The sequence below is a fragment of the Peromyscus maniculatus genome, chromosome X (assembly GCF_049852395.1).
Source record: "Peromyscus maniculatus bairdii isolate BWxNUB_F1_BW_parent chromosome X, HU_Pman_BW_mat_3.1, whole genome shotgun sequence".
Lineage (NCBI taxonomy): Eukaryota > Metazoa > Chordata > Mammalia > Rodentia > Cricetidae > Peromyscus > Peromyscus maniculatus.
Window position 1 is genome coordinate 131,200,484 of NC_134875.1, and position 17,822 is coordinate 131,218,305.

A 17,822-nucleotide genomic window follows, 5' to 3' on the forward strand; every position below is an offset into this window, starting at 1 on the left:
ACTCTGCCTCTGATCAAGAAGAAAAGAGAAGGTGACATAAGGCAGGATGGAGACTAAAAGGCCATCCTCGGGACACCCGAGACCAGCCTAAGACTACTTGCATTTGGTCATGTCTCATCTGCAGGCTTCAGCATTGTTACTGTAACATTCTAGGCTTGGGGCAGAGGGTGGCAAAGGTAGGTATTATCACTGTACCTAGGCGTCTTGTTTTGAAAGTGAGGTGGGATGCTTTGGGGTGAGACAGGTAGTCTCTTTGGTTTTGAACACCTAGCCTTTAAGGTGTGCGGATAATGACAGGCCTTTGTGCGCTTGCTGTAAGTGAGCATGAGACCTTACAAAGGGGTACAATAGAGTTTGACATCCTTAGAAACTCCCTGGAACCCACAGGCCACACTAAGGAGCTGAAGTAGCTTAGTGAATGCTAGAGGGTCTAGCCTGTGCAAGGCACTAACTAGTTCGGGCCCCAGAAACCGCACCACAAACAGATGAACACAAGTTTAAAATGAAAAGTATTCAGACAATAAATCCATAACTGCTTCTCTCCAGACAAAGACAAATTTAATGTTAAGTGCCTATTCTGCCCTTATAACCAGGAATCCATAGACCAGGAGCAGGAAGCTCATCTACCCTCTTCATGGGTTTCCTGAGTGTGTGTGTGTGTGTGTCCTTTTGGCCTCTCCTTAACCTCCTCTGTGCTGAGGATGGTACCCAGGGCTTCTTGTGTGCTAGATAAGCTTTGTGCCTCCAAGTTACAGCCTACCTGCCTCTTTCTACACCATGGACAACCCCCATCCCATGGCCAGGACTTTGGGCAAGTTGAGTGTGATATGTTGAAAGACATCAGTTACATCATGATGACTGGGAATTCTCAAACTTTTAGTATTCTAAGCACTTAGGTATTGGTCTCTCCCATCTCAGGTTTTTTTTTTTTTTTTTTTTTTTTTTTTTTTTTTTTCAAATAGAAGCTCAGGTAGCCCATCTTCAAAGTCCTACACAGCCAAGGATAACTTTGAACTTCTCATCCTCCTGGCTCTACCTCATCAGAGCTGGCATTATAGCATGCACCACCAGGATTTGTTTTATGATATGCTGGGGATTGAACCCAGGGCTTCATGAATGCTAGGAAAGAACTTTACCAACTAAATTACCTCCCCAGATTGGGCCTTGTTTTTGTTTATGACAGGGCCTTATGTATCTTGGACTGATCTTGAACTTCTGATTCTCCCACCTTATCCTCCCAAGTTTTTATTCAACTTACAAAAATTAAAAAATATCTGTAAAGATGGCATATTTACCTAAAGCTTATGGAGCCAAATTCTAAGTAAAAGCTGGGTACAAAGCAGCTGGGTACAAGTTGTCCCTTGTGGGTATTCTCCTGGTTTACTTGCTGTGGAGTATCATGATGTCCCTAATGACATGGGTGTGGCCTTCTTGAATAGTAACCCATGTCAGCTTTATCTGTTGATGTCTTTAAGATGGTAAAGCAAGATTTAGGTGTCCATACTTCTCCTGTCCTTAGTATAATGTAAGGTCTCGATATCTTACTAAATTTGTTCCCATATTTCATAATCACAATTACATTTTATAATCACATAGAGAAACTACTCAGACAAAAGAATTTTGGTGATTACATTTCCTTTTTGTTTGTTTTGTTTTTCAAGACAGGGTCTTACTATATAACCTTTGCTGTCTTGGAACTCACTCTGTAGACCAGGCTGGCCTCAGAACTCACAGAGATCCACCTGCCTCTGCCTCCCATGTGCTGACATTAAAGGCATCATTTTGCCCTACTTCTCTTTATGTATATATTTAGAGATTTGGGGCTGGAGAGATGGCTCAGAGGTTAAGAGCACTGGCTGTTCTTCCAGAGGTCCTGAGTTCAATTCTCAGCACCCACATGGCAGCTTGCAACCATAGGTAACTCTAGTTCCAGGGGATTCGATGCCCTCTTCTGGTCTCCTCGGGCACCAGGCTTGCACATGCCCTTAAAACATCTGTACACATAAGATACATTTAAAACATATTTATTTTTTATCGTGTGTGTGTGTGTGTGTGTGTGTGTGTGTGTGTGTGTGTGTGTAGGCATGTGGGTTCAGGTGCCCACAGAGGCCAGAAGAGAACATTAAAACCTTAAGTTGGGGTTGAGCTGGCTAAAACTGGGTGCTCAGAACCCACTTCCAGTCCTCTGTGAGAGCAGGAACTGCTCTTAACTGCTGGGCTCTCTCTCCAGTCCCATCTTGTGAGATCACACCCCACCCCTAATTCCACCCCGTGGAGTTAATTTTTGCATCTTCCTCTTGCCAAGACTCACTCCCCCACCCCCACCTCCCTATTCAGTCTGTCAAGTGCTGGGAATCACAGGCTTGTGCCCCTGAGTCCAGCGTTAGTTTTATTTCCTTATAACTTTCATTTTTAATGAAAATGGGGTGGGAGTTTTACTGATTTCCAATGGAATGTTTTGGTTGAAAATTGCTTCTTTACCGCACACTTAATGTCAGGAGCTATACAATGGATCCAGACTTTCTCTTTCTTTGTGTTTCTTCCTGAACAGCAGCAGCTCTTCACAAGTAGTGACTGGTATTCCCTGGTACTTCGGAACTATCATCTGTTAGTGAAGTTTAATTAGTTAGTTCATTAATTAATTTTGGGTTAAAATTAAAATAAAAAATTTTGGGTTAAACCCATTAATTAATGGGTTTTTGAGACAGGGGTTCTCTGTGTAGACCAGGCTGGCCTCGAACGCACAGATCTGCCTGCCTCTGCCTCCCAAGTGCTAGGATTAAAGGCGTGCATAACCACACCCGGTTTACTGTTAGTAAACTTTTATCCTCCTCTTCCAGCACTGATGTACACTTCTAGAAATAAAGGCGATTTTCAAAATAATTTAATGGATCCTTCCCCCAGGCCTTTGATTTACGTCGATTTCACAGGCTTTTTATTTGTGTCTAGATATTTGCAATTCTGCCTTTCCACCGAGATTGTAAATTGCTAGAAGACCCGAGGTGTCGTTGAAAAAAATCCACCTTTGTACTTCTGTATTCCCCTATGTCCTTACCAAGTTTTCTTTCAACACACTTTACACCTTTAAAAAAAATGGACACATAAAGTTAGGTCCTTCTCCAGTCAAGGGCCCTTGTGAACCGTGGTAACTTTCAGATCCCCTCTGGTCCTGAGAGCGAGCGTGGAAAGCGAGCCCTTGAATGCCGGGGACTGGGCTGCAGGCCTCGCACCCCCTTGAATGCGGGGGACTGGGCTGCAGGCCTCGCACCCCCCACCCCAGCTGTCTGGGCAGATTGCAGTCGGGGACAGAGGCCCAAGTACCGGGGTCCGCGGACCCACCCCGTGTGCCCAGAGTTGCTAACGTGCTGGCCAGCTCAGAAAGCCGAGAACAAGAGGTGCTTAGTCGGAATTCAAACCCGCACTGGCGACTCGGAGAGGGGAGCTCGCAAGCCGCGGCGTCACTGAGGGTCGCCGCTCTCCTGTCGCCTGCGGGGAGAGGGTCCACGTGGCCCACCGTGGGGAGCGGGGTCCAGAGGGAGCGCAGGAGGCACGCCTGGCAGCCCACGGCCCTTGGGGACCGCCGTGAGCTAGGTCCCTGCCGCCAAGCCTGTGGCTCTGCGGAGCCACCGCCGGGGGCAGCGCGGCCTGCGCCTCCCGGTCAAGATGGCGGCGGGCGCGCAGCCACGCGGGCCACTGGCGCCCGCGAAAGGTGGCTGCCGTCCCCCGGCCCCGCGCCGCGGCCGCGGGCGGGAAGCTGCGCCTCCTCCGGCCGGAGAGACCCGGGGGCTCGGTTCCTCCTCTTCCCCAGACAGCCCCATTGCTCAACGTCCTAGCAGAATACTTTCTCACAGCCCACCGGGACCGAGAGCGTCCTGTCCCTAGGAGGCTGGGCCAGGCTCCTGGGACCAGGAGTGTGAGGCTGGGTTCCAGGTTACACCTGGTGGACCGAGGACCAGCGGGGACCACTGCGTGCCAGCTTCACACCCAAGGCGTTCCCTCCAACCTTGGAGCACAACTCCACAATATTCGTAGCCACCATGGAATACCCTTTATAAGACGCAGAGCCCAGCGCTGTTGAGATCATCAGAAATGTCGTGGAAAACCCCATATAGTATTATCTGGTAAAAGCTACAGAATAAGTGCCCCCCCCTACACACACACACACACACACACACACACACACACACACACACACACACACACATTTGTTCTGACATCGGTATGCACGCTGGGTAGGCTGCCTTCCTCCTAGGACACTAAGAAACCTTAGGTCCAATTTACTAGAAATGGCATTGATGAATGCGGTGCATTCTGAGTGATCTCCCGCAGGGCTCAAGTTGAGAGGTCAGAAGCCCCCCTCCCCAACAGGGAGGGGTTGATGCAGGTAGAATGTCAATGGAAGGAGCAGAAGTACCCAGAAAAGCTTCCCTATTACCTTTTGTGTAAATGATTGCCTGACACCTCCTAGCCCTCAAGGTTCTGTCTCAAGTTTGTGTGTTGCATATCAGCTCTGGAGGAGAGGCTGAACGTGAAGTTTTGGGCTTTGTTTTCATGAAACGAAGTCGTTCTGCATAACATTTGCACCGGCTTGTTATTCTGAAGGAAAACACTTCCTCCACCTCCGCAGCAGCCACACCAGCTACTCTTTCCTTCTTGAGCAGTTCCCCTTTTAATTACCTCTCTCTTGCCCCAGTTTAGGCAGCCCCCGGCACTTTGTTCAAGTACAGCAATAAACCCTAGGCTAAACCTAATCCTCTCTGGTCCTGACCTTCCCCGAAGTGGGCCTGGAGTCAGGCTAGCCCTCAGGGTCTCCTGCTTGATTAGAATCAATGACGCTGCTAGTTATATTCCAAGTGTGCTTTCCCTTCTGTGCACTTGATGCTTTTCAGGCACAGTGCTTTGCAGAATAAAGAAGTAAATAAAATAAATCGTATACAAAAACGAAGTTCAAAACACCAACGAGTCCGGACTCTGAGTTGGGTTCATCCCACCACTGGAACCAACTGTCAGATTTTTTGTTGCATGATTTTTTTTTTTTTTTTTTTTGAGACAAGATAATGTAGTCCTGGCCTCAAACTCACAGAGATCTGTCTGCCTCTGCCTCCCGAGGGCTGGGATCAACGCCGTGTCCCACCATGCCCAGCTCAACCATCGGATTTCTAAAGCTTTCTAAAGACCTAGTACCTACCTAATGCCTCTCCAGGTACCCGGGGCACCTCACCCGCATCACCACCCCTAGTCCCTGTCCAGCCCAGCCCCTCCCTGGAAGCACTGTAACCTTAAACATCTAGGCAGGCCGAGCTGGTTTCAGCGATGACTCTCTGGAGACAGCAGCCTGAAGTAGCAGGCCCCATCTGCAGCGCAGCTGAACGAGTTAAGCCGTCCCTGGCGTGAGTGGTTCCGGGTGGGGCCTGGACCTGAGAGATCCGGCGGGAACCCCGAGCAAGCTCGGCCTTTAGGGGTCCCTAGTTGCAGGATCTGAGTCCTTCTTTCACAAGTCCTGCTCGAGAGTCCCAGAAGACCCATGCCCTGGGGGTGGCCTCCTAAGCCCGACCTAGAGACCTAGAGTGAAGACAGGAGGTCAAGGGCCTCCTGGACCGTGAAGGGGCTTCTGTACCTAGCCAACTTCTAAGACCTTTAACATTCGAACCTTTGGCTCCAGTGCAGAGAAGGCAGGCAAGGGGGCCTCAGTTCTCCGTGTAACCTCTAGTTGAGCTAGGGTTACTCCATACTTCCCAGATTGCGCCCCCTCCCCCGCAGCGAGGGCCAGAACCCAGGACCTCACGCACGACTGCTGGCTCAGCCCCACCCGACTTCGCCTGGGCCTCACAAAGGCCGTGTGGGGCCGGGGCAGACCAGAAGCGGCCACCACTCCCAGATCTTTAATTACGCTCTGAGACCCTACCCTTCCCCCACCCCATCGCCGGCTTCCAGCCCTTTAATCAATTTCACGATATTAAATATTAATTTCCCGCCAGCCACGCTTTCTCGATGGAGGGGGGAGGGGACAGGCAGGGCAAAGCCAAGAAAAGGATGGCTTTGCTGGGTGTGACCAGGGTAACTGGGTGTGGAGGACATGCGGGCTCCTAAGTGACCGTGCCCGGAACTCTGAAGCCAGCGTGTTTGCACTCTGCAGCTGGGGAACTTGCAGAGTTCTGGACACCAAGGTGCATGTCTCCAGGAGGGGCAGCGAGGTGCGCAGAGTTCGGGTGTGCTGGGTGACCGCCTCCTGCTCTGAGGCCCCCTCCCCACCTCCAGCCGCGAGTCAGGCTCACACGGGCCTGCGGAGCGCAGCGATGATGGATCGCGCCTGGCGGGGGTGATTTGGTGTTGATCGCACATTATCACTGGCAGGTTGGACTGGTTGCTGATGGACGACTTCTAGCGGCAGCCGAAGCAGCGTCTTCAGACACTGCGCGGGGATTCGCTGGCTTTACGAGGGTCTTTCCCCCTATCCCCCTCCTCACCACCTACGCATGTCGGGAGAGTCTGGGAGAGAGAGTGGGGGTCTCCCAGTCCCCAAGGCCACCCACCTCGGTCTGGGACCGGGTGTGGGCCACAGGCCAGGAGAGGAGAGGAACCAAGACGTCTCTCCCACTTCCTCCCATTTCTCTTTCCCTTACAGCCTGCCCACCTTCCGCTTCCCCATCGGAACACGAAGGGCCTAGGTCACTGGGCTGGTGTTTTCCTGGCTGCCCAGCCCAGTCCGCCGGGGTGCAGGCTCCCTCTCCCCGCCGTCCACGACCCTCTCAGGGCTCCCAGCAGCGGCGGCGCTGGGGTGAGCCCCTCCTTGCTTCGTTTTCTAAAGTGCCTGCAGATACAAAAGCGGTTTCGTAATGCCTTCCGTCTGCGAGAGCCGGAGGACCTTGGCTGACCTTTCGGAAACTGATTGCAACTGCCTGTTAACAGCCCGTACTGACCGCACTGAGCGGAGCGGAGGACAATCATTTAAGTGACAGACGGCGAGGTGGCCCGGGCTCAGTCGAGCGGCCTGGTTAAGCCCGCCCCTCCCCCCAAGCTACTCCCCCAGCCCCGGGTGCACTGCGGGCCGTGGCCGGCGCTCCGGCGAGCGGGGAGGGCGCACTGTGCGCGCGTGTGAGTGTGTGTCTGCGATTATGGGCCGAAGGGTTAACCCTTTGCGGGGCGGCCGGGCCCCTTTGAAGCCGAGCGCTGCCGGCTTAATCTGCCATTTGCAAAGGAGGAATAAAGGGGCCGCCTCGTCCGGATTTTTCCTAATGGGTAAACTGTACCCTTTTACGGTGACCCGGGCACTGTCCCTGCTACTGCCAAGGAAAGACCTCAACCCTCGGATCTTCTGCCACGGCTCCCTATGTAACCTCCCTGCGCTTTCCTCCTTTTCCTAACAGAAACAAGGAACAGTACAGGGACAGCGCTAAGCGTCCAAAGGCTCCGAGGTTCGCGATGCAGTGGACGTGGGTGTTCTTGGTGTTTTCTGTTTTGAAAACTGGAAAAAGGGGAGGTGGGCTCGCAGCGGGTAGGGCAGGGGGGGAGGGGAGGCTGGTGACAGGGCACCTCGGGCTCTCTCTCTCTCTCTCTCTCTCTCTTTCTCTCTCTCTGGAGAGATCGCCAGCTGCTCTCCAACAGGCAGCGCCCTGAAATCTATTTAAAGAGAGGGAAAGGGGAGGAGAACAAAGGGGGAGGAGGGGGGCGGCGAGCGGAGCCTGGGCGAGAGCGAGCGAGCAGGGAGGATCCGCCGCTCCGCGGGCACATCAAGCGCTCACATCTGTACACTCCGCGATCGATGGGGAGAATGGATAATATTTGTCAGCTGCAGACCTTTCTCTTCCCGGTTCCCAGGAAGGGGAGGGGGCGAGGGAGGGGGAGGGGTAGTCAGACCAGACGGGAGAGGCCGCGTCAAGGACAGCGCGCTTCTCGCTGCAGCCACACGAAAACCCAGTGCCGAGAAAGCCGGCGGATTTTTCTCTTATTATCATTATTAATTATTTTTTATTATTCCACAGCAGCCAGCGAACGCTCGGCCGCGCCCCTCCCCCGCTCTCCTGCCGCCTCTCTTTGTTGATTCTCAGCTGCGAGCGTGGCGGGCCCGAGCCACCACCGCCGCGGAGCAAGATCTGCTCTTGCGCCCTGGGTCGCAGCTGCGGCCCAGGAAGTCAGGGCTGCGTCCCCGCCCCCGCCCCCCGCGGCGCGGCAGATCCTGCGCACGCACACACACACACACACACACACACACACGCACACACACACATACACACACTCTCTCTCCCTCCCCCTCCCTCCCTCCCTCCTTCCCTCTTTCCCTCCCTCCGTCACCGTGGCCAGCCACGCGGCCAGCCTAGCAGTACTTCGCTGAGGCTTTGAGTCCCCAAAGCCCATCCTGTCTGCCTCGACCTGGATCCCTGGGCCGCTGGCCTCCACCACCCCCTTCCCGGCTCTGATGCCGCCATCCTCACACATGGTCTTCATTTAGCACACTAGCGGCTTGCTTCCTCTCTGCTCCTCTCCTCGGGGCTTTTCGGAGCGAGGAGGGAGGTTTAGAGGAAGTTAGAAACCTTGCAAGCCCACGGGGAAGGGGGAAAACCCTCGTTCGCAGTCTGAGCTCCCGAGAGGGAGGGGAGCGTCCCACGGGGAACGGGACAGAGTCTAGGTGCCCTCCCCTTCCTTGAATGTGGGGAAGGTTAAGTGAGAGGTGGCAGTCAGGAACGATAGCAAATTTGCCTTCCCTGGTCCTTTTGCCTGTTATACAGACTAATAGCGCTAACCTGGTGGTACCCTCAGCTAGGCGGAGACGGGGTGGGAGCTGAAGGGACAGGCAGTCAACGAATGAGACCTAAGATATCTCAGATTGACTCGACTGTAATCGCTGGCTAGCTCAGTGGGCCTTTGCTTCTCACCCCAGCTTGAAAGCCTGAAGCGGATGACCCACCAGCTGGCCTGGGTCCACTGTGTTGCGGACGATGGATGGTGGGGGTGTGTGTGCACTGTGCAGAGATTCGGGGTTTATTTGTACACCCTCATCCTCTTGCGATACCAAGCCAGCCAGAGGTGGCGTGCCTTACTGCTCTGCGGTCCTGGGCAGGGCAGGAAGCTGGCGCAGCCGTTGGCTGGGCAAGGACCACTTGGCCTAGCTGGCTGTTCGCTGGAACTCGCGTCGTCGCACCGTCACGCTGAGTTGAGTTCCCGAGACTCCGGCCGGGTCACCCTGAGCTGCTTTCCTCCCACGTTGTCAGTTGGCCTCTCTCTGAAGTCTCCTGGTCTCCTCCCGCCCTCGGCGTTTCCCTTCCTTGGTCGATCTCGGGAACTTCGAAATGCAGTCAACCTCCCTTTCCGAGATTCAAAAAGAAGTTTTGTGTTTCCCTGGGGGCAGCAGCCTAATGCTTCCCCTGTTTTCGGGAACAAAGCAAGTATTCAGCGGGGAGGGGGACAGGCTGACTCTCCCCTCCCAGCAGCACCTGGCGCCCCTGCAGGTTCAGAACACTCACTTCGGGATCCAGGTGGCGGCGCGCGGGGTGGGGGGTGGGGGTGAGGGCTTTCTTTCCTCAGTCTCTGCCACAGAAACCTCGCCTGGGAGAGGACACTGGGTGTTTGGGTGAAGTTCCCACCCAAGGCTAGGAGGGTGCGCATGCGGCTGTTTACAGTGTGTCTGCAGCTGGAGCTCACTTGCCCACACTTGACAGCGCGGGGCACCCTCGGGCTGCCAGCCCCTCGGGCACTCCGCTTCCGCAGCACTGGGGCCAAGGTGCGCCAGGAAAAGCCAGAGGTCGCTTCCAATCTTGGGTTTTTGCGGTCCACAGACCTTTTGCCCCCAACAATAGCCTGGATCGCGTAGTCTACCCAAGCATTTGGTAGGAGGAGTGAAGAGCTCACAAAGGGGGACTCTAAGGGTTCCGATCAGACTGCCACCACCCTCCCCTCCCGGTGACTTCTCAGACTCGGGTGTGCTCTGGACTTCACTCGCGACCCAGAGGTGCTTCTCCCTCTGGACAGCGCTCCGCAGCAGCTCCACCTGCCTTTGTCACCCTACACGGTAGACTTCTCACCCCTAGCCAGGAGGGAGGGCTGCACTAGCTGTGCCCTCGCTCGGCCCGGCCTTCTCTGCGTGCAGCGCGGCCTTAGATCCCGCTCCAGCTCTTCCCTTCTCCCCGGCCTGTGGCCGGCCCCAGGCGCCTCCAGCGCGGCCTGAAACTTGATCCCGTGTCGGAAGGACAGTATGTAAACACCAGGCGCGCTCCGTGAGCCCACGGGAGGGGCCATGCGAGGGCCGCCCGGGCAGCTCCGAGGCCCCGCGCCCCCTCCCGCCTGCTCGCCCCGGGCACGATCGGCAGGGCCGCTGCCTCGCTCTCTGCCTTCCCTGTTGGCTCAGCTAATTGGAGCCGCCGCCACTGTGGCGGCCTCTTGTTGAATTTTCTAGATCGCAACCGTTCAGTCGTGGCTGCCTGCGGCTCCCTTCCCCCTCCCACAGCTGTTATCTTGGCCAGCAACTTGTTGGTGATGGGGACAGTCCCTCCACTGACCCTGGCCTTAGGGTCCGCATTCACCTCAGCAGTTTTGGGAGTAGTTTCTGGGGTGTGTGTGTGTGTATGTGAGGGGGCGGGGGAGTAGAGTCTTGGTGGAAGAGCGAGGATTCCCGCCAGGATTCGAGGCTCTTGGTACTAAACCAGGGACCTCCTGGCAGAAAGCCTGTATTCTCACGGCCTTGGACCAGGAAGTAGTGGCAGTCTAGAGGGCCTCCAAGAACAACTCCACTAGCTTCGGTTCCTAACAGGAAAACATTACAAAAGGGTGGGGGTGGTGAAGGCAGGAAAATAATTTCCGATCTGCTACCCGGTCCCCTACCTACCCTTGTCTACACCAACCACAGTTTGGGACTTTGTATGCAAGTCCCTCCTGGCAGAGGCTGCCCACACTTTTGGGTCTAGGCCACCGAAATGCCACGACGCTGCTTGCACTCTGAGTTGAAGTACCAGACAGGTCTAAGGAAAACGATCACTCTCTGGGTTCTGGAGGTGCAATTTCCCCAAGCTTGGGGCAGCTTCCAGCTTGTGGTGCTTCCCCTCCCCCCAGCCTCCTCTGGCCCGCCATTGCTTGCCCTAGCTACACATCTGTCCTGGATGCAAACTGCGCGTGCAGCCTGTAAAGTGTAGCGGCCTGTAAGAGGGCCAGAGTTTGGCCTTGTGGCAGAGTGGAACAAGAAAAGAGTTTGACAGATTCAGGAAGCGCTTGCGGACGATGGCACAACAGCCCTGTTGCTTTTTATCCAACATGCCCATGGAATCAGTTGCTTTTTATCCAACATGCCCATGGAATCATTGCTAGTGGATTTCACAAGCCCGGGGTCCAATGATGTAAGAGTAGGAAGCCCAGCCAGGAAGTATATACACAGGCGAGCTCCGAGGGGGCTGGTGAGTGAACCACCGTCAGAGGACCATCCACAGCAGAGAGCAGCTGCTTTTCCTGTTTGGGCTCGGAGAAGGGTGTCTGTTCCCATCCTGGCTTTGATGGCTCTCCACAACTGTTAGGGAACAAAGACTGGAGGCCACAGGCTTCTTAACTGCCATTTCTCAACACCTCTGCTCTTCACTTCTGACTTTTCCCCAGACGACTACTGTGGAGCTTTCCTGAGGTATCTTTCCAAGATTTCTCACTCATTCCATATTGGTTTAAACTATGATGAAAAGGAAATTCACAGAGTTGGTATCACTAACTTAATGTGTAGGATGCTACTTCAGTAGGTCAAGTTCACTTAGGATTTTCTTTTTGTTCCTATCTAAATTATCGAGACCCTTCCAATCAGTTAACTTAAGTTTATTGTCTCTTATTGCCAGTTCCTCTGCCATTCAGGGGTGGGGGAGGGGGGTACCTGAAAAACGTTTATTCCCCTTCACCTCTACCCACTCAGTCTGTAAATGCCTAGTTCTTTTTTTAGGATAAAGCATATTTCTATGTTTTGATAAGGCAGAGAATAATTGGTGTTCCTTCCCAGGCCTGAAAAGATAATTATGCGTCCCAGGAGCTTGCTGTCTCCTGTCTGTTTAACAGATGATCTTGGCTCTGGAGCACAAGTGCTGTCTTGGCCCCTTCCCTCTGTCGCTCGCCCTCAACCCCTTGGCCACCAACAGGCCTAAGGGTGGTGGTGGTGGTGCCTCAGAAAGAAGACCCTGCACCTTAGGCATGCCTGTGTGGTTTTTTGTTTTTTTTTTTTTTTATCATACAAAGACTACCCTGAGCCATTGGAAGTTTTGCTTCATCTCCCTGAAAGCTTATGCCAAGAGCTCCCCATGGGGCCTGTGGTGATGGATGTCTTGAGGCCCAGGGAAGGAGCCATCGTGGTGGGAAAAGTTGAGAGCCTGTATGCAAGACTCAGACCTGAACCAAAGGCAAGTACAAACAGCAATGGAACAGCCCCATGCCCCTGGCCGGCAGCCTGCACAGAAACCCCGTACTGTCCCTCCTCTGTCCACCCTGCAGCTAGGAAAGCCACAGGCACACCATTTAGTTGGCTTTGCTTTCGCTCAGTTTAGGAACGGTACCCTTAAGCACATCAGGAAGCTGAGATGCGGCCCTGACTCCTCGCTTCCCTGGGTGCCTTCCTTAGCTTGGCTGAACTTGCTGTTCCTGTCTAATAGAGGAGCTGGTTGTAGTCCTGAAGCAGAATCGCACTGTGACACCTCCCCAGGGGTCTCTAGCTATTGATTTTTAATATCCGTATTCAATATTGTGTATTAAATATTGAATCCATGCATGAGAGGATGCGATGCAAATCACCAACCGTGCCTGTGACTTTAATAGTTGTTTTATTGCCCAGAAACCACAGTTGGATGCAAAGGCATCTTGCAGCCAAGGCTGGGGGTGGGCAGGGATGGCAGACAGAGGGAAGGCTGAGCAAATCTAGGCCTCCCGAGGCTGCCTGGAGACCTCCTGCTGAAGGGATAGGGAGGTACTTTATCGTGTTTGCCCAAGGCAGTAGGGTGGGGGCCTACCCCATGGTTCAATGGAAAGAGCTGGAACTGCTGTATGAGGTTTGGCCAGAGGAAGAGGTGTGGAGCCCTGTCCTTCCTTCCGGGACTTCCCTAACTGGATGTCTGTTCCTGGCCAGTAGTCAGCCTTCTCTCTACACACTCAGACACCCACACAGGACTACTGAGCAGGAAAGTCAACTTCAGCCGGAAACTCCGGGCCTACCCCACCAGCTGACCTCTGTAGCTTTAGTATCGATCTACTCACCTCTCTTACCATCTGGGGCAGCTTTCCTCCTCTACCACCATGTGTAATGCTGTCTGCTCTGGCTGCCCTATAGCCGGATGGAACCGCTGGTGCAAAGGAGATACTATTCAGGGAAAAGACTTTTGTCAACTGCTGTCCCCAGGGAGGGAGGCCGAGGGACTGGTACTGGCCTTCCCTTTCTGCTTCCCCAATCCTTCAGGCGGTGACTCTTAGATGTCTGTCTTCTTTCTCAGACAGAAAAGCCCATTCCTCTTTAAAGGCTTTGCCCTCCACTCCTCAGCGGCCTCCACTTGGCCACCCAGACGCCATGACAGCCATCTATTACTCCACTGGGCTAGACAGACAGCTTTTGAGAGGATAGCCACAGGAAGACAGGAAGGGCCAGAAGGACCGTGTGTGTATTTCCGTGTGTGGGTTCAGGGAGTGTCTATGTCGCCAAGCCAACAGCGGTGGGAAAATCCTCAGCTTCACTGGAGGGAGGAGGGGCTGTTTTGCAGCCATTGGCGGCCGAGCAGAGCCAGTGGTAGCGGGAGGGAAGCAGAGGCTGCTAGGCACTGATTGGCCCAGCATGATGGCTGTGGCCAGAGAGCCGTGGTGCCTACCCCTACCAAATTGCGTTACAAGGCTAGTAGGGTTGAGGGAAGCCCAGCTTGGTTCCTAATTGCTGAAAAGTCAAAGTGGGTAGTGTGCCCTAATGGTACCGCCTTAGGAAAGCCCAGTGGCACTCCTGAGACCTTGCTCCACCTCTGAGAGAAAGTGCTACCTTTGTCCCAAGCTCAGAGAAAGGTGGACTCCAGAGGGGCCTGGACCCATGAAGACCGCCCTAGGTCCCCTCCTCTGCTGGGAAGTCCCAAATACACCTGATCCACCCCGGGGCCGACAGAAACCATTTCTAGCAGCAGGGCCCTCCTGGAGTAGGGGTGCGCGTTCGTCACTAGGCACATGAATGGAGATGTGCCAGGCAGGGCCTGGCTGCGCACGCCTCCGCGCTGGGCTCGGGCGGCTGCTGCCGCCTGTGTTTCCGGGTCTGCGGCTGAGCCTTCCTGGCGTTCTCCTCTGGCTTTGTCTCACTGCCAGCTTCTCGCCTGTCCTCACCAGTCTCCTGGGTCCACAGGTCGCGCTCTGCCTCCCCGAGTGCGCCTTTGCGCACGTGTGGCTGGCTTCCCAAAACCTGGCCTCTTTCTGCGGGCTACTGGGCACTGCCTTAGGGTTGCTGTGTGTGCCCACTTCTAGAGGGTTCCCCAGTCTTTAGAAACTGTTCGCAGGACTACGAGACAGGAGCCCTGGAGGGCTAAGGGTTTGCTTCGTTCCAACCCAGGCCAAAACTGGCGAGGGGGCTTTTACTAGATCTCCTGTGCAGAGTCGAAGGGGGACACTTCTGCGGCTGACCTTGCTGTATGTGGCCCTCTATCAACACTCCGGAGACTGGTAGTCGCCGTGAAGAATATGGGCACACTGTTCTGCTGCCTATCGGAAAGTTGGCGGGACATATGGGCTGGGGTCCGAGTACCCAGAGTGCACGCGCACGTGCCAAATGCAAGGACCCGTTGTGGATCAGCGGGCTGGGAGTGGTGACTGGGCTGAAAGCCAGCGAACACCTGGGAACACCCTAAGCCTCAGGGCAGGTGACACCCTTCGGAACCCCGACTCCCTCCTCCCCACACCCCCCCTTCCCCCGGCCCGCATGCGGTCGGCCTCTGCGGCGGAAACACGGTCCAACTCCTTGAAAGTAAACTTGCCGCGAGCTGCCAGGGCCGGGAGAGAGGGAGCGAGCCGGCGGGGGTGTCTGCGTCGGGGAGGCTGGGAAGGCTAGTGTCAAGTTTCAGCCCCTAATGACAATCGATGGCGAGGTGCCAAGGCCCTGGGAACGGTTTGGGGGGGAGCGGGGGGTGGTGGTGGAGGCGCGGGTTGAGTGAGAAGGACCACGCCGTAAGGCCCAACTTGCGAACCCCGAGACGCTAGGCGCCCATGGGGGCAGAGGGAGGCGGCGGGGCGGGGGCAGAGGGAGGCGGCGGGGGCGGGGGCGGGGGCGGCGGGTAGGGAGGGGCGCTGGAGGAGCCGCGGGAGCGGAGCGGAGCGCAGGCATCTTCCGCAATCCATTCATGCACTGAAGCGCGTGCAGAGCTGCTGCTCGCTGCCATTGTTACTCGCGGGCGGTGTGGGAGCCGAGCCTCCACTCTGGCGAGAGATAAATGGCCTCTGACAGCCCCTCCTCGCCAAGAGAGCTCCTCGGATTTCACCGCGCGGCGGCTCTCAGGTCTGTGCCTTGCTCGCTTCCCGGTGAGAACCTCTAAATCAGCCTCCCCGCCCTCCCTTCTCCCGGGGACTCTGTCCCCCGCCCTCTCCGGCCGGGCCAGGGCCCCCGGGGGCGCTGCGCACAGGCTCGGGTCGTCTCTCCAGCCCGGGGTTACGAAGTGGGAGTACCGAGGGGGTCCGGGGGCCGCGGGAGGGGAGAAGCAGCTAGCGCCCCCCACCCGGGCTCCGTTCCCCCGCCTGAGCGCCCCGCCTCCGCGCCCACAAGATGGATCAGGCTACCGTGCGGAGAGCGGGCTGTAAATATTTTAAAAGTCTCTCGCGCGCCGGCGGTAATGGCTTTCGCAGTTGGAATGTGTGTTAGGGAAAGAGGAAGGGCGACGTTTGTGCTGTGTTGCGGGTTGGGGGAATTGTTCCTATACCCTCTCCCTAGGTTCGGGGTGGGCTGTACAGCCAGGATCCCCGGTTTCCCGCCCCGCCGCGTCCCATGATAGCATCAAGAACACCAGTCGTTAGGGAACTTGAGTATATAGCTGGGCGACAAAAGGCCCAGTTGAGGTGACCCCAGAGTCACTCCGAGGGAGGTCTCTCAAGGTCTCGGGCTGGGACTGACCCGAAGCCTCTGGTCCAGGTCCACTTCTCAAGGTTGATTCGGGGAGGGCGGGAAACGCATAAATAAGAGCCCCCTGAGTTTGCGTGGCCACTAAAGCCGGGGCTGAGGTTTCTGCAGCGGGAATGGGTCCGGTTTGTGTCTTTGGTCCTCTTCCCAACTCCTCTATAAAGCCTCGATCCACTCAAAAGGCGCCATCCGTTTCGCATTTGAATCTGAAAGTAGCTTTGTAGCTACTTAGGTTCGAAACCCGGGAGGAGGGAGCGGGGAAAGGTCAGGGCCCAGAGAGGTTAATGCCCAGGCTTGGTGGCAGTCACGTGTGGGCATGGAGGGACTCTTGCTTCCTTGGGTAGTGTAGGCTTGCAATCTTTAAGGCTAAGCCCAGCCGGATCGGAGAGGGTGGGGGAGGGGAATCCGGCCTTCTCGTAGAGAGAGACTTAATGGGCCCACCACAGGGTGTTGTGTGTGTGGGGTGAGGTGGTCGCCTTTGCCAGCAGCAGCTTCCTGGCAGGGCAAGGGCGCCGAGTTGCATAGAGCTGGGGCAGGCCAGGTACACCAGCTCGTCGCGGAAGGTTCCAGGAGTGTGGGCCTAGGCTAGGGCTGTTCATCTGTACCCTAGACCTTGCTCGGCTCCCCGACCCGCCAAAGAGTGGGTGAGGGAGGCTTTTCGGGGCGCGCCAGGGCTGCCCTAGACGTTCCAGTGCGTGGAGTTCCCGACTCTGGCAGCTCCACTTCCAAGGGCTTGTGTTGCGCCCTTCTCACTTGTTTGTCTCGTGTGAGCCTCGTAAACCGCCCTGATTTATTACCCAGACTAAATGCTTAATTTGTGAATATGAAACAGATTAAAAAGGGCGGGGGGAGGGGGCTTGAGGTCGGCATATTTTAGCAATCAGACCAAAGCAGCCCGGCAGATGTTTCAAATTTGTCGACATTTTCAAGCTCATGTGGAAAGCCAGTCAGAATGGTCAAGAGGGCTTTTTTCCTTCCTTCAACCTGAGAACTTGGCAGTGATCAAAAGGAGGTGATTAGTAGCTACACAAAAAAGACACCAGCAGTCAAGGAGTTAACAGAGGCTGAGCTCTTCACCTCCAGGATTGGGGTGGAGGGGATGGGGGCCCGAGGGTCACAAAGGCAAGCTGATCACAAAGCCTGGAGGGGGCCAGGCTAAAAAGGCCCAAGTATTAGAAGCTAACTCTGAAGAACAAAGTCGAGGGTCCATTAAAAGTTAATTCAGTAAATAAACTTCAGTGGCGATAAAAACAAATAAGAAGGATGGTAACTCCAACTTCAAATAACCAACAGATAACAGAAATAAGTAGCTCTGATGTGGCCTACCCATGTGCTTCCCTTCAGGCAGGTCCCCACAGTGAGCGGCCCAAGACAGGCCTCTGTGGAGCACCCTCTCTCTTTGAAAAGACCCCATGTGTACAGGCTTTTTGGCGTTTGTCATTTGGGAGCAACTTCACACATCAAAGGCGACCACAGTGTTCTTTTCAGCTCCCTGGTTCCAGCCGCCCAGTGAAGCAGATACAATTTCTATAAATTGGCCTTCTCCTCTGGGTTTTGATTGATCATCACCATATGAGATTATTGAAAGTCTAATGTCTTATTTCACTTTCTCCAAGGGGTGAGGAGGGGAACAGTTTATTGGAAGTCGGGCCACGTGAAGACTCCCGTGTTGTGCAATAGTAATTTCCATTAGCCTGGATTTATCAGCCTCCTGAAACTCCCATGCATTTCCTGCGCTGCCTGGTTC

At 55.1% G+C, this 17,822-nt stretch overlaps 1 protein-coding gene across 2 annotated transcripts in view; it reads left to right on the forward strand.

The window, feature by feature from the left end:
* Bcor (BCL6 corepressor) overlaps positions 1–17,822 on the forward strand; it is a 122,106-nt gene that overhangs the window by 15,784 nt on the left and 88,500 nt on the right. The window contains exon 1 of one of the 2 annotated variants that reach the window (XM_015995798.3): positions 15,309–15,460. The exons of the other annotated variant lie outside the window; for it this stretch is intronic. The gene's annotated coding sequence lies outside the window, so the exon portion shown is untranslated. Of the gene's footprint in view, positions 1–15,308; positions 15,461–17,822 lie in introns of those variants that run through there. 2 annotated transcript variants of the gene reach the window in all.